Genomic DNA, 16,618 nt, shown 5'->3' with positions numbered 1-16,618 from the left:
TGTAAGCCGTGTCCCGGGATGGGCTCCCCAGGTTACAGCGAAGTCACAGACAAGGAAAGCGACACTGACACCAGCTTTATATGCAAGAACAGAAACTTTACTTTGGCAATAGTAATAACACAAGTATAAACAGAATCAGTAATACCCCAGGCCCACAGTCACCGTCCCTGTCCGAGGGACAGGCCTAGCCCGTTGGCGCACACAGCAGAGCCTGAAAATCGTACTGTGCCGCTACAGAGGACACACCTAACCGGTGGCAGGCGCAGCAGAGCCTGCAAGTCAATTACTGCGCTGCAGTCCAGTACAGTAAGGCCTAACAAAAGATATCACCCTAGCTATCTAACTAATACAAGGCCTAAGCTAGTCTCTGTTACTTCAGGCGACACACAGTATCATATAATCAGTAACCAGGTGTACTGACCTGCGTCAGTCCGGGCCCGAGGATGCCACTTACCCGGGATGGCCACCAGCCTCTCAGCAACCGTGTGGCCTTGCTTTATAATAAGGCTTCTTGTCCACACACTGGAAATGGTCTTCCTGGGACAACCTCTCTTTCAAAGAGCTGGATCCAGTAAGGGGACAACAGCTACTCTCCATCCTCTGAGTGTCCATTCACTGCCGGACATTCGCAAGCCAGGATGGAATCGGATTCAGTCTCTCACAGCACAATCCTTCCACCATGTCAGATCAGCTCAGACTTCCTGGTTTTTCAGAAGAAACTTGCATGAGTCTTCATCTGCTTTGCAAATGCAGATCCCTGTAGCTGCAAAACAGTGGCCTCTAGTGCCCGGAATGCCAAATGACCGTTCCAACACAATCTCACACAATCACCATTCAAAATACAGGTGAATCTATTAAGCTAAAACATCACATGGATTGTAACACAAAATACACAATATACCTGCTGGAATGCCCCTGTGGCCTTCAATATATTGGCCGTACAATCCAGACAGTGAGAGAACGACTGAATCAACACCGTTGTAATATCCAATGACAATATCTAAAGCATGGTGTATCAAAACACTTTTCAGAAAGGCGTGGTTGTTTTGGCGGTTTGAAACTGACCCCTGTTGGTACTGTACCCCAGTCATATTCCCAACTATGTAGAAAGGAAATGTACTGGATATACAGATTCAATACCCTTGCCCCGTTTGGTTTGAATGAAACCTTAGAACACAGCCACTACTGAACCAATATTACAATACATTGATAACAAAGTAAATATAAGTAATAATAATAAAAACAAGATAAATGAAAATAACTCAAATATGAAAATACATATACTATATCTAGTACCACCAAAATTTGCTGCAAACATACCAATCCTTGCAACATAGGTGGACTACACATATTGCATTTTACACATCGTGTAAATACGTTGTATTTTGTATATCATTTTATTTTTAATCAAATCGCCTTGATATTTTATGAATTAATTTAGCGCCAATCAGGATTTAACTATACTCTTTATGTTATTGTATTTTGCTCTGAAATACACAGCATGGTGAACAGCCTGTCGGATCCGTCCTGCCGCAAGTGTGAAAGTAGCCTAATTTTTATATATATATATATATATATATATATATATATATATATACACTGCTCAAAAAAATAAAGGGAACACTTAAACAACACAATGTAACTCCAAGTCAATCACACTTCTGTGAAATCAAACTGTCCACTTAGGAAGCAACACTGAGTGACAATCAATTTCACATGCTGTTGTGCAAATGGGATAGACAACAGGTGGAAATTATAGGCAATTAGCAAGACACCCCCAATAAAGGAGTGGTTCTGCAGGTGGTGAACACAGACCACTTCTCAGTTCCTATGCTTCTTGGCTGATGTTTTGGTCACTTTTGAATGCTGGCGGTGCTTTCACTCTAGTGGTAGCATGAGACGGAGTCTACAACCCACACAAGTGGCTCAGGTAGTGCAGCTTATCCAGGATGGCACATCAATGCGAGCTGTGGCAAGAAGGTTTTCTGTGTCTGTCAGCGTAGTGTCCAGAGCATGGAGGCGCTACCAGGAGACAGGCCAGTACATCAGGAGACGTGGAGGATGCCGTAGGAGGGCAACAACCCAGCAGCAGGACCGCTACCTCCGCCTTTGTGCAAGGAGGAACAGGAGGAGCACTGCCAGAGCCCTGCAAAATGACCTCCAGCAGGCCACAAATGTGCAAGTGTCTGCTCAAACGGTCAGAAACAGACTCCATGAGGGTGATATGAGGGCCCGACATCCACAGGTGGGGGTTGTGCTAACAGCCCAACACCGTGCAGGACGTTTGGCATTTGCCAGAGAACACCAAGATTGGCAAATTTGCCACTGGCGCCCTGTGCTCTTCACAGATGAAAGCAGGTTCACACTGAGCATATGTGACAGACGTGACAGAGTCTGGAGACACTGTGGAGAACGTTCTGCTGCCTGCAACATCCTCCAGCATGACCGCTTTGGCATTAGGTCAGTAATGGTGTGGGGTGGCATTTCTTTGGAGGGCCGCACAGCCCTCCATGTGCTCGCCAGAGGTAGCCTGACTGCCATTAGGTACCGAGATGAGATCCTCAGACCCCTTGTGAGACCATATGCTGGTGCGGTTGGCCCTGGGTTCCTCCTAATGCAAGAGAATGCTAGACCTCATGTGGCTGGAGTGTGTCAGCAGTTCCTGCAAGACGAAGGCATTGATGCTATAGACTGGCCTGCCCGTTCCCCAGACCTGAATCCAATTGAGCACATCTGGGACATCATGTCTCGCTCTATCCACCAACGTCACGTTGCACCACAGACTGTCCAGGAGTTGGCAGATGCTTTAGTCCAGGTCTGGGAGGAGATCCCTCAGGAGACCGTCCGCCACCTCATCAGGAGCATGCACAGGCGTTGTAGGGAGGTCATACAGGCACAGGGAGGCCACACACACTACTGAGCCTCATTTTGACTTGTTTTAAGGACATTACATCAAAGTTGGATCAGCCTGTAGTGTGTTTTTCCACTTTGATTTTGAGTGTGACTCCAAATCCAGACCTCCATGGGTTGAAAAATTTGATTTCCATTTTTTTATTTTTGTGTGATTTTGTTGTCAGCACATTCAACTATGTAAAGAACAAAGTATTTTAGAAGAATATTTAATTAACTCAGATCTAGGATGTGTTATTTTTGTGTTCCCTTTATTTTTTTGAGCAGTGTATATATATATATATATATATATATATATATATATATATATATGGGAAATATATATATCTTTTTGATTCAATCCTCCTCCCCCCCTATTTCTTTGTCCTTGTCCATCATACGAATGAGGGCTATAACTTTATGCTATAACATTCGTTAGGTAAAATATGCATTGTTCCAATCATCCTTTCAACTAGATAGAACTTATATCTATTAGTATTTTTTTCTGCACCTCTCAATGATCCCAACTGGTCTGACGTATTGCGTTCCACAGGTGGAACGCACAGCCGAACTTCCGGTCTTTTGCGTCCCACAGGTGGAATGCATACCCTGATTTCCGGTCATGTGGCTGGAGGACATTGCACGGATCGAGTGAACACCAGGGCCTCCGGTCATGTGACCGGGGGGCAGGGCCTACATCATCTCCTTGAGGACTTTATCCCTCAATATGAATAAACATTGCTTCGGACGCCACCTTATTCCCACCCGTTCCCTTTCTTCCAAAGAGGGACTTTTTAAGCCACATGAGGCCATATTTATCATTAGCTCAAGTCAGAATAATGGAGTGAAAAAGTCTAAAATTTTTGCGCAATCTGTAAAACTGCACAAAAAATTTTTACTTTTTTCGGCTCTGCGCTATGTTCGCCAGTTTTCTGAAAGTGGGCGTGCTTTCTTATGTAAATATATCTCTAGACAGATTTACTATTGTGACTATTTAAAAAGTCGCGAAAAAGTCGCAAAAAAATGCGCAATTTCACTCCAGGGAGGACTATGCTTATCTTATGTGACTTTTTATTGGAACATGTAACTTTTCCATAAAGACGTGCGACTTTTGTAAAGTCGCTAACTGACGGATAAACTGATACCGTCAAACCTCATTTATTACAGTCTTAAAGGGCCGATCACAAATCTGACTTAGCTAAAACGGACTTTAGCCATATGTGAAAGTGGAGTGAGCTATCAGAGTAATGATAAATCTGGCCCATGGTCTTTATCTTTAAATATATTTTTAGATGAAAAAACGCACTTCCGGTGTCATTTAAAAAATCTGTTCTGTTTTTTTCATTGACACGTCTGTATGCCTCCTTTTTCTCAATTTTATAACGCATGCAGATTTAATAGCTTGTGAATCTGAAGAAATTGGAAACATGCATAAAACAAAGCCACTGGAATGATGTTTTCAAAACCAGAAACAAAAGCTCAAACCATTTGACCTTATTTATACTGACAGACTTGTCTATATAATTTTACCCATACCAGGACTCCAGGAGGCAGTAAATACACTGTGACTTTTACACATTACTATTCCAGATTAAGCTGTAGATAAAAGGAGAATTATGGATCAAATACAAATAGCAAGTTTCAGATAAAAGAGCTCATATTTCAAAGTGACAACAGATTTAAATGTACAGGAAACAAAACATACAGTAGATCTCTGTAATACACCCAGGGATCCTGTGTAAAACACACAGAGGAGACCAAACAGTACAACCCAGATCATGCATTTTGACTGACTGTCAGAGTTAGGCCTCATGCACACGACCGTATTTTTTCACGGTCCGCAAAACGGGGTTCCGTTGGTCCGTGATCCGTGACCGTTTTTTCGTCCGTGGGTCCTCCTTGATTTTTGGAGGATCCACGGACATGAAAAAAAAGTTGTTTTGGTGTCCGCCTGGCCGTGCGGAGCCAAACGGATCCGTCCTGAATTACAATGCAAGTCAATGGGAAAGGATCCATTTGACGTTGACACAATATGGTGCAATTTCAAACGGATCCGTCCCCCATTGACTTTCAATGTAAAGTCAGGAGTTAATATACCATAGGATCGGAGTTTTCTCCAATCCGATGGTATATTTTAACTTGAAGCGTCCCCATCACCATGGGAACGCCTCTATGTTAGAATATACTGTCGGATATGAGTTAGATCGTGAAACTCATATCCGACAGTATATTCTAACGGAGAGGCATTCCCATAGTGATGGGGACGCTTCTAGTTAGAATATACTAAGAACTGTGTACATGACTGCCCCCTGCTGCCTGGCAGCACCCAATCTCTTACAGGGGGCTGTGATCCGCACAATTAACCCCTCAGGTGCTGCACCTGAGGGGTTAATTGTGCATATCATAGCCCCCTGTAAGAGATCAGGGGCTGCCAGGCAGCAGGGGGCAGACCCCCCTCCCTCCCCAGTTTGAATATCATTGGTGGCCAGTGTGCGGCCGCCACCGCCGGCCCCCCCTCCTTACCTCTATTGTATCATCATTGGTGGCCAGTGTGCGGCCTCCCCCGGCCCCCCCTCCCTCTATTGTAATATCATTGGTGGCCAGTGTGCGGCCTCCCCCGGCCCCCCCTCCCTCCCTTTATTGTATTATCAATGGTGGCCAGTTTAATCGCTGGGGCTCCGATCGGTAACCATGGCAACCAGGACGCTACTGCAGGCCTGGTTGCCATGGTTACTTAGCAATATTACAAAGAAGCATCATACTTACCTGCTGCGCTCTCTGTGACCGGCCGGGAGCTCCTCCTACTGGTAAGTGACAGGTCTGTGCGGCGCATTGCCTAATGATCTGTCACTTACCAGTAGGAGGAGCTCCCGGCCGGCCACAGACAGCGCAGCAGGTAAGTATGATGCTTCTAATATTGTATGCAGAAGCGTCCTGGTTGCCATGGTTACCGATCGGAGCCCCAGAGCAATTAAACTGGGACTCCGATCAGAACTCTCCGCTGCCACCAATGATCGGGGGGGGGGGAGAGGGGAGGCCGCACACTGGCCACCAATGATATTAATACAATAGAGGGGGTGCCGGGGGGGGGGGGGGCGCACACTGGCCACCAATGATAATACAATAGAGGGAGGGAGGGGAGGCCGGGGGAGGCCGCACAATGGCCACCAATGATAATACAATAGAGGGAGGGAGGGGGGGGCCGGGGGAGCCGCACACTGGCCACCAATGATATTAATACAATAGAGGTGGGGCCGGGGGAGGGCCGCACACTGGCCAATAATGATAATACAATAGAGGGAGGGCCGGGGGAGGGCCGCACACTGGCCACCAATGATAATACAATAGAGGGAGGGAGTTGGGGGCCGGGGGAGGCCGCACACTGGACACCAATGATAATACAATAGAGGGAGGGAGGGGGGCCGGGGGAGGCTGCACACTGGCCACCAATGATATTACAATAGAGGGAGGGGGGGCCGGGGGGGGCGCACTGGCCACCAATGAAATTAAAACTGGGGAGGGAGGGGGGTCTGCCCCCTGCTGCCTGGCAGCCCCTGATCTCTTATAGGGGCTATGATATGCACAATTAACACCTCAGGTGCAGCACCTGAGGGGTTAATTGTGCGGATCACAGCCCCCTGTAAGAGATCGGGTGCTGCCAGGCAGCAGGGGGCAGTCATGTACACAGTCCGTAGTATATTCTAACTAGAAGCGTCCCCATCACTATGGGAACGCCTCTGTGTTAGAATATACTTGCGGATATGAGTTTTCACGAAGTGAAAACTCAGCTCTGAAAAAGCTTTTATGCAGACGGATATTCGGATCCGTCTGTATGAAAGTAACCTACGGCCACGGATCACGGACGCGGATGCCAATCTTGTGTGCATCCGTGTTCTTTCACGGACCCATTGACTTGAATGGGTCCGTGAACCGTTGTCCGTCCAAAAAATAGGACAGGTCCAATTTTTTTGACGGACAGGAAACACGGATCACGGATGCGGCTGCAAAACGGTGCATTTCCCGATTTTTCCACGGACCCATTCAAAGTCAATGGGTCCGCGAAAAAATACGGAAAACGGCACAACGGCCACGGATGCACACAACGGATGAGGCCTTACTGTTCCAGATTTCTTATAGTTAGAGATGAGCGAATCAAAGCTGACGTTCCGAATTTCTGGAAAAATGTTATTCGCACCGAAGCCGAATCTCCTCACGCTTCATGGTGGGATAACCCACAATGCCATGCATGCAGCCAATCAGCAGCCAGCCAGCCCTGTGTTGTCACAGCCCTATAAATAGCGATTTTTTTTTTATTGTCACATAGCGGGTACAATTGAGACGCGTTTTGGTTCAAAACATAAGCCTTTGGCCTCATCCACACGACCTTTTTTTTTTAAGGTCCGCAAAAACGGGGTCCGTAGGTCCGTGATCCGTGACCGTTTTTTCATCCGTGGGTCTTCCTTGATTTTTGGAGGATCCACGGACATGAAAAAAAAGTCGTTTTGGTGTCCGCCTGGCCGTGCGGACCCAAACGGATCCGTCCTGACTTACAATGCAAGTCAATGGGGACGGATCCGTTTGACGTTGACACAATATGGTGCAATTTCAAACGGATCCGTCCCCCATTGACTTTCAATGTAAAGTCAGGAGTTAATATACCATAGGATCGGAGTTTTCTCCAATCCGATGGTATATTTTAACTTGAAGCGTCCCCATAACCATGGGAACGCCTCTATGTTAGAATATACTGTCAGATACGAGTTAGATCGTGAAACTCAGATCCGACAGTATATTCTAACACAGAGACGTTCCCATGGTGATGGGGACGCTTCAAGTTAGAATATACTAAGAACTGTGTACATGACTGCCCCCTGCTGCCTGGCAGCACCCGATCTCTTACAGGGGGTTGTGATCCGCACAATTAACCTCTCAGGTGCCGCACCTGAGTGGGGTTAATTGTGCGTATCATAGTCCCCTGTAAGAGATCAGGGGCTGCCAGGCAGCAGGGGGCAGACCCCCCTCGGCCCCCCTCCCTCCCTCTATTGTATTAATTTCATTGGTGGCCAGTGTGCGGCCCCCCCGGCCCCCCTCCCTCCCTCTATTGTATTATTTTTATTGGTGGCCAGTGTGCGGCCCCCCCCCGGTCCCTCCTCCCTCCCTCTATTGTATTATTTTTATTGGTGGCACAGTGTGCGGCCTCCCCTCCGATCGGTAACCATGGCAACCAGACCGCTACTTACATACTTACCTGCTGTGCTGTCTGTGACCGGCCGGGAGCTCCTCCTACTGGTAAGTGACAGGTCTGTGCGGCGCATTGCTTAATGATCTGTCACTTACCAGTAGGAGGAGCTCCCGGCCGGTCAGAGACAGCGCAGCAGGTAAGTATGATGCTTCTAATATTGCTAAGTAACCATGGCAACCAGGACTGCAGTAGCGTCCTGGTTGCCATGGTTACCGATCAGAGCCCCAGCGATTAAACTGGGACTCCGATCAGAACTCTCCGCTGCCACCAATGATCGGGGGGAGGGAGGGGAGGCCGCACACTGTGCCACCAAAGAAAATAAGACAATAGAGGGAGGGAGTGGGGGCCAGGGGGGCCGCACACTGTGCCACCAATGAAAATAATACAATAGAGGGAGGGAAGGGGGCCGGGGGAGCCGCACACTGTGCCACCAATGAAAATAATACAATAGAGGGAGGGAGGGGGGGCCGTACTGGCCACCAATGAAATTAAAACTGGGGAGGGAGGGGGGTCTGCCCCCTGCTGCCTGGCAGCCCCTGATCTCTTATAGAGGGCTATGATATGCACAATTAACCCTTTAGGTGCAGCACCTGAGGGGTTAATTGTGCGGATCACAGCCCCCTGTAAGAGATCGGGTGCTGCCAGGCAGCAGGGGGCAGTCATGTACACAGTTCGTAGTATATTCTAACTAGAAGCGTCCCCATCACTATGGGAACGCCTCTGTGTTAGAATATACTGTCGGATATGAGTTTTCACAAAGTGAAAACTCAGCTCTGAAAAAGCTTTTATGCAGACGGATCTTTCGGATCCGTCTGTATGAAAGTAACCTACGGCCACGGATCACGGACGCGGATGCCAATCTTGTGTGCATCCGTGTTCTTTCACGGACCCATTGACTTGAATGGGTCCGTGAACCGTTGTCCGTCCAAAAAATAGGACAGGTCCTATTTTTTTGACGGACAGAGAACACGGATCACGGCCGCTGATGAACAACGGTGCATTTTCCGAGTTTTCAACGGACCCATTGAAAGTCAATGGGTCCGCAGAAAATCACGGAAAACGGAACAACGGCCACGGATGCACACAACGGTCGTGTGCATGAGGCCTTTCTCAAACAAAATTCATCACATCGAAAACAGGATTTAAATAGCCCGCCAGTCACAGGATATGACGTCAGGTTACCATGCAGATCACATACACAGAATACACATAAAAAAAAAAGGATTGAAAAAAGAAGCAGGAAAAAAACGCTATGAAAAACACTATGAAAAACACAAAGAAAAAAAAATCACTGACATGAAATAGTTCACAAATGCATGTATAATAACCTGCATTAAACATAGATCTATACATATATATTTGTGAATAAACGTATGTAGGGAATCCTTTTAAAACATCACTCAATATAAAAGTCTAAATTTCATCACGTTTTCTGTAAAGCAAAAGAAAAAGAATATATAAGTAAAAAAAATTACTGAACAAGGGACAACATATATCGTAAGAACTACATATTACAAAGGACTACATATTACAAAAAATCCCGGTTCAAGTTCTTTGGATCCAAAGTTTGCAATCTATGGATCCAGAAGGCTTCACATCTTTTCAGGATTTTAATCCTGTTACCACCTCTACGTGGGTGAGGAACCTGTTCTATTATTTGGAAGCGCAGTTGGGAAATGTTATGTCAACTGAAGTTCCTGCCATATTGAGTTCAAATAATTGGAAAAATCTTGTAAGGCCCGAATGCCGCCTCACCAAACATAAAAAATGTTGTCGATAAAACGACGCCAAATAACACAATATTTTTTAAAAAGTTCATTACAATAAATAAATTCTCTTTCAAACCATGACATGTAGCAATTTGCGTATGGCGGTGCGGTATTCAAGCCCATTGCGGTTCCCCGCCACTGCTGGTAAAATGTATCCTGAAACACTAAAATTATTCTCTTTCAGAGCAAGCTCCAGGAGTCGCATAAAAAAAGTTTTTTCCATTTCATTGTAGTAGAGGATGTCATTCCACTGCCCGTATTCCTTCATTATGCTCATTTGATTTATAAGGTTGTGAATTTCTCTGAGAAAATGATTGATGTCAAGTAAATAGGACGGTGCATTTTTGGTCAAAGGAATAAGAACTTCTTCCAAAAAAATGGCTGGTGGAGATGATATCGATTCAGTGGACGCCACTATGGGTTGTCCAGGAGGATGGGTAAGGGACTTGTGGATTTTTGGGAGCACATAAAATACGGGTGTTATTGGATATTGGTTCATCAAAAACCTGCCTAATTTAGCATCAATAATATTATTTTTTCTATACTCTTCCACAATCTTATTGAGCTTATCCTTAATTGAATACACAGGATTATTATCCACAGGACAGTAAGTATTGTTATCAGACAATTGACGCAAAATCTCTCCCACATAATATTCCTTGTCCTTCAGGACAAGGGCACTCCCTTATCCGCAGCTTTGAATATCAAAGAATCATCCTGTAATAAAGAATCCAAAGCCTCCCTTTCAGACCTGGTAAGATTATGTGATATGTGCATTTTACCATGTTTACATTAATTTAACAATTTATACATATCTCGTTGCACCAATGATACAAAAGTCTCCACAGGGTGATTTACCTTAGGAGGCTGGAAGTTACTTTTTATTCTCAGATTATGCTCCATTCACACGTCCGCAAAATGTGTCCGCATCCTTTCCGCAATTTTGCGGAAAGGGTGCGGACCCATTCATTCTCTATGGGGACGGAATGTGCTGTCCGCATCCACATTTGCGGATCCGCACTTCTGCATCCGTGCTTCCGTTTCCGCAAAAAAATAGAACATGTCCTATTCTTGTCCGCAATTGCGGACAAGAACAGGCATATTCTATTATGTCGGCAATGTGCGGTCCGCAAAATGCGGAACGCACATTGCCGCTTTCCGTGTTTTGCGGATCCGTGACTCCGTGTTTCCGCAAAACACATTGCGGACGTGTGAATGGAGCCTAAACTGTTGTAATGTTAAATTATTATCATCACGTCTTATTTCACTAGGAGAAATTGTATCACTGGTGCAAAAGTGCGCCTTCAAACGAACATTACAGAAAAAGCGTTGACAGTCCATTTTAAGTTCAAACGTATCCAGGGGTCCAGTGGGACTAAAGAATAAGCCTTTCTGTAACACCTTTAATTGTGTTGGACTCAAGTTCTGAGAAGAAATATTAAAAACTAGGGTTTCCTCTGTACCTGTGATCTCATTGCCCTCGGTGCATTGATTCCGCCTATGATGGCATCCTGCCCTTCTGGTTTTCTTGAATTGCGCTGTGCAGTAATTTTATTACTTATATATTATTTTTCTTTTGCTTTACAGAAAACGTGGTGAAATTTTTACTTTTATATTGAGTGATGTATAAAAAGGATTCCCTACATACGTTTATTCACACATATATACCATATATATATATATATGTATGTATAGTATCCAAAGGCAAGGCAGCACACCGGTCTTAGTGTAAATAAGTGTATATTTTATTCCAGCCCAATGCAACGTTTCAGCTCTTCAATGGAGCCTTTGTCAAGCAGTGACAACAGTGCTCAGATAGGTGTATATAAACAGGTGGTTATACAAATTCAAATCAATACAATTAATCAATCAATAAGGGTCCATTCACACATCCGTGTGTGTTTTGCGGAACCATGGATCCGCAAAACACGGACAGCGGCAATGTGCGTTCCGCATTTTGCGGACCGCACATTGCCGCCACTAAGAGAATATGCCTATTCTTGTCCGCTATTGCAAGAAATGGATGGGTCTGCAATTCCGTTTCCCAAAATTCGGAATGGAATTGCGGATGTGTGAATGGAGCCTAAACATGATTTTCCATGAAAAATACATTGTGAATATATAATACATGATTTCACATCACATGCATCAATAGTATATAATTCATTTCTATGTGATAATCCATATGTTCAAGAAATGGGACGTGGTATATAGTAAACAATATTGTGCTGAATGACCCCCATTCCTAATAGTTGATAAAGTGCACTTGTGCTAATTAAAAAAGGCTATACATATAATACTTCATGAGGCGCTCACCCATTTGATTCCAAATCATGTGTGCGATATACGGTGTTCCAACACAATCAATGCGCCTGCATTGAAAACAAATTCCCGTGCATGCGCAGACAGAATATGCCCGAAGTACTGCCCTTAGTTATCATGGACAGTGCAATGCAGTTTATTATACATGTATACATGCATATGTGAACAATTTCATATCAGCGAGTTTTTTTTTTTTTGTGTTTTTCATTGTGTTTTTTCCTGCTGCTTTTTTCAATCCTTTTTTCAATGTGTATTCTGTGTATGTGATCTCCATGGTAACCTGATGTCATATCCTGAGACTGGTGGGCTATCTAAATCCTGTTTTTGATGTGATGAATTTTGTTTGAGAAAGGCTCATGTTTTGAGCCGAAAAGCGTCACAATTGTACCTGCTATGTGACAATATAAGAAATCGCAATCTACCAGTGCGTGTCGGTCTTATCTTCATGTTTGTTCTGAGGACGCTGACCCTAGACATGTGCACCACGCCATTGGGAGAGCGAAGTACCGACTGTTTTTCTTCTGAGCCCTTTAAATAGCGTCAGCTATGTTAAATTCTGCCATTTACCAGTGTACTTAGTGCAGGGAGAGATGTCACTTGTAAAACGATTTACAAGTGCAGGGCAAGATTATTCAAGGTGTAGGGAAAGGATAGGGAGTAATCATTCCACAGCATTTATGTTAAATTGCATTCAATAGGGGAAGTTACAGCCTGGGTAATAGGAACAATCCTATTACACTTTGCTGCACATACTGGGGATCCAGATTCCCATTATACAGCTCTGTAATTCCAGCAAGTGCTGTTCGAAACAGGCATTAACAGGGTTTATTACAAGGAATTATTTCTACGTTTTATTTGCCCTGTGTAGTGCATTTTTTGGCTTGTATTAGTGGAAAAAAAGGGCTTATTAGCCGTTGTGTAGTGAATTGCTAAAATTACAGCCCTTTTTGTCGTGTATTAGTGGCAAAAGTAAAATATATTTGCCGTTCAGCGGTGCAGTTATATGTTCTAAAGCCTTTTGTGGAGTGTATTAGTGGAAAAAGAAAAAATATATTTTCCGGTCAGCGGTGCAGTTATATGTTTTAAAGACTTTTGTGGCGTGAATTAGTGGAAAGAGAAAATATATATTTGCCGTTTAGCGGTGCAGTTATTTGTTCTAAAGCCTTTTGTGGCATGTATTAGTAGAAAAAGAAAAAATATATTTGCCGGTCAGCGGTGCAGTTATGTTTTAAAGCCTTTTGTAGCGTGTATTAGTGGAAAAAGTAAAAATATATTTGCCGTTTAGCGGTGCTGTTATATATTCTAAAGCCCTTTTTGCCCTGTATTAGTGGCAAAAGAAAAATATATTCGCCGTTCAGCGTTGCAATTATATGTTGAAAAGCCTTTTGTGTAGTAGAAATGTGGAAAAAAATTAGAGCCTAATTGCCGTTCAGCGGTACAGTTATATATTCTAAAGCCCTTTTTGCCCTGTGTTAGTGGCAAAAGAAAATATATTTGCAGTTCAGCGTTGCACTTACACTCACCTAAAGAATTATTAGGAACACCATACTAATACGGTGTTGGACCCCCTTTTGCCTTCAGAACTGCCTTAATTCTACGTGGCATTGATTTAACAAGGTGCTGATAGCATTCTTTAGAAATGTTGGCCCATATTGATAGGATAGCATCTTGCAGTTGATGGAGATTTGAGGGATGCACATCCAGGGCACGAAGCTCCCATTCCACCACATCCCAAAGATGCTCTATTGGGTTGAGATCTGGTGACTGTGGGGGCCATTTTAGTACAGTGAACTCATTGTCATGTTCAAGAAACCAATTTGAAATGATTCGAGCTTTGTGACATGGTGCATTATCCTGCTGGAAGTAGCCATCAGAGGATGGATACATGTTCTCATTCTGTTTACGCCAAATTCAGACTCTACCATTTGAATGTCTCAACAGAAATCGAGACTCATCAGACCAGGCAACATTTTTCCAGTCTTAAACAGTCCAATTTTGGTGAGCTTGTGCAAATTGTAGCCTCTTTTTCCTATTTGTAGTGGAGATGAGTGGTACCCGGTGGGGTTTTCTGCTTTTGTAGCCAATCCACCTCAAGGTTGTGAGTGTTGTGGCTTTACAAATGCTTTGCTGCATACCTCGGTTGTAACGAGTGGTTATTTCAGTCAACGTTGCTCTTCTATCAGCTTGAATCAGTCGGCCCATTCTCCTCTGACCTCTAGCATCCACAAGGCATTTTTGCCCACAGGACTGCCGCATAATGGATGTTTTTCCCTTTTCACACCATTCTTTGTAAACCCTAGAAATGGTTGTGCGTGAAAATCCCAGTAACTGAGCAGATTGCCGTCTGGCACCAACAACCATGCCACGCTCAAAATTGCTTAAATCACCTTTCTTTCCCATTCTGACATTCAGTTTGGAGTTCAGGAGATTGTCTTGACCAGGACCACACCCCTAAATGCATTGAAGTAACTGCCATGTGATTGGTGTACTAGATAATTGCATTAATGAGAAATACAACAGGTGTTCCTAATAATTCTTTAGGTGAGTGTATATGTTGAAAAGCCTTGTGCATGCCACCTTGCCACTCTGTGGCCTCCTTATGCTGCTGCCACCTCCACACTATGTCACCTTGCCACTATGTGGCCTCCTGATGCTGCTGCCACCTCCACAATATGTTACCTTGCCACTCTGTGGCATCCTGATGCTGCTGCCACATCCACACTATGTCACCTTTCTACTCTGTTTTGTCCTGATGCTACTGCTACATCAACCTTATGTCACCATGCCACTCTGTGGGCTCCTCATGCTGCTGATGCCACCTCCACACTGTCACCTTGCCACTCTGTGCTCTCCTGATGCTGCTGCTACCTCCACAATATGTCACCTTGCCACTTTGCGGCCTCCTGATGCTGCTGCCACCCTCACACTATGTCACCTTGCCACTCTGTGGTCTCCTGATGCTGCAGCCACCTCCACACTATGTCACCTTGCCACTCTGTGGCCTCCTAATGCTGCTGCCACCTACACACTCATAGGGCCACTCTGTGGACTTTTCATGCTGTTCCCATCATCCCCACTTCATGACTGGACCGTACAACGGTTCCTGTCTATGTAACAGCTGTAAAGCCAGAGTAGGTCCCGATGATCAGAGGTAAATTTAGGTACCAGGGCGCTAAGATTTAACCACACTTTATTTTGGTATAAAACTAGACATAAACAAAGTGATCGGGTCTTAGTTTAGCTACGCGTTTCACCGACGCTTCTAAGACCCGATAACTTTGTTTATGTCTAGTTTTATACTAAAATAAAGTGTGGTTAAATCTTAGCGCCCTGGTAGTACTGCAATTTTTTACCTAAATTAAGGCTCCTTTCAGATCACCGTTTCTCCTTTCCATTCTCCGGCTCCGTTGACGAGCAGGAGAACGGAAAGGACGGATTCTGCAGATAACTGAAAACCTTACTGAGCGTAACGGAGCCTAAAGACCCCATAGACTATAATGGGGTCCGTTCGGTGTCCGCTCAGAATTAAAATAAAATAAAAGTATTAAACACCTAGAGGATCACTCGGCATTGAGGAAAGGCTATAACATTTGGATCTGAAGTACCCCGAGGGCTAAAGAAAAACTGCGCAATCTCACAGACGTATATGAGGAAGGATTTACCGTATGTGAGATTGCATATGACTAGTGTTGAGCGCGAATATCGCAACTTAGAGCATTCGCAAATATTTTGAATATAGTGCTATATATTTGTTTTTCGAATATTCATCTTTTTTTTACTTGAAAAATCGGCAATGTAATGATCAATACAGGTGTGGGTCAGAAAGGAATATATAGCACTATATTCGATATAGTGATATATATTCGTTTTTTAGAATATTCAGCATTTTGTCAAGCAATTTAAGCAGGGAGGAATCATGACTTCAGATGGAAAAAAATTTATAATATTCTAAAAAACTAATATATAGCACTATATCAAATATAGTGTCATATATTTGTTTTTTAGAATATTCGTCATTTATGAAAACGCTATATTGAATATAGTGCTATATATTAGTTTTTGACCCACGCCTGTATTGATCGTGTAATAGTCGCATATTAATTGACTGATTAACTGATTTTTCAAGTAAAAAAAAGTAGAATATAACGAATATTTGAATTCGCGAATATTCTACAAAATATTAGCAAAATATTGTGAATTCGAATATGACCCCTGCCGCTCATCACTACACACGACATGTGGAATTGAATCAAGGTGTAGAAACATCTCAAACATGATCAAGAGAAATGGGAAGCCCCAGAGCTAAATTTCCAGTGTCATAGCAAAGGGTCTAATTAGTTGTGTTCATGTGAAATTTTTATTTTATTTTATTTTTTTATAAATTAGCAAACATTTC

This window comes from Bufo bufo, chromosome 2 (genome assembly GCF_905171765.1).
Source record: "Bufo bufo chromosome 2, aBufBuf1.1, whole genome shotgun sequence".
Taxonomy (NCBI): Eukaryota; Metazoa; Chordata; class Amphibia; order Anura; family Bufonidae; genus Bufo; species Bufo bufo.
Note: the sequence above shows the minus strand (reverse complement) of the source record.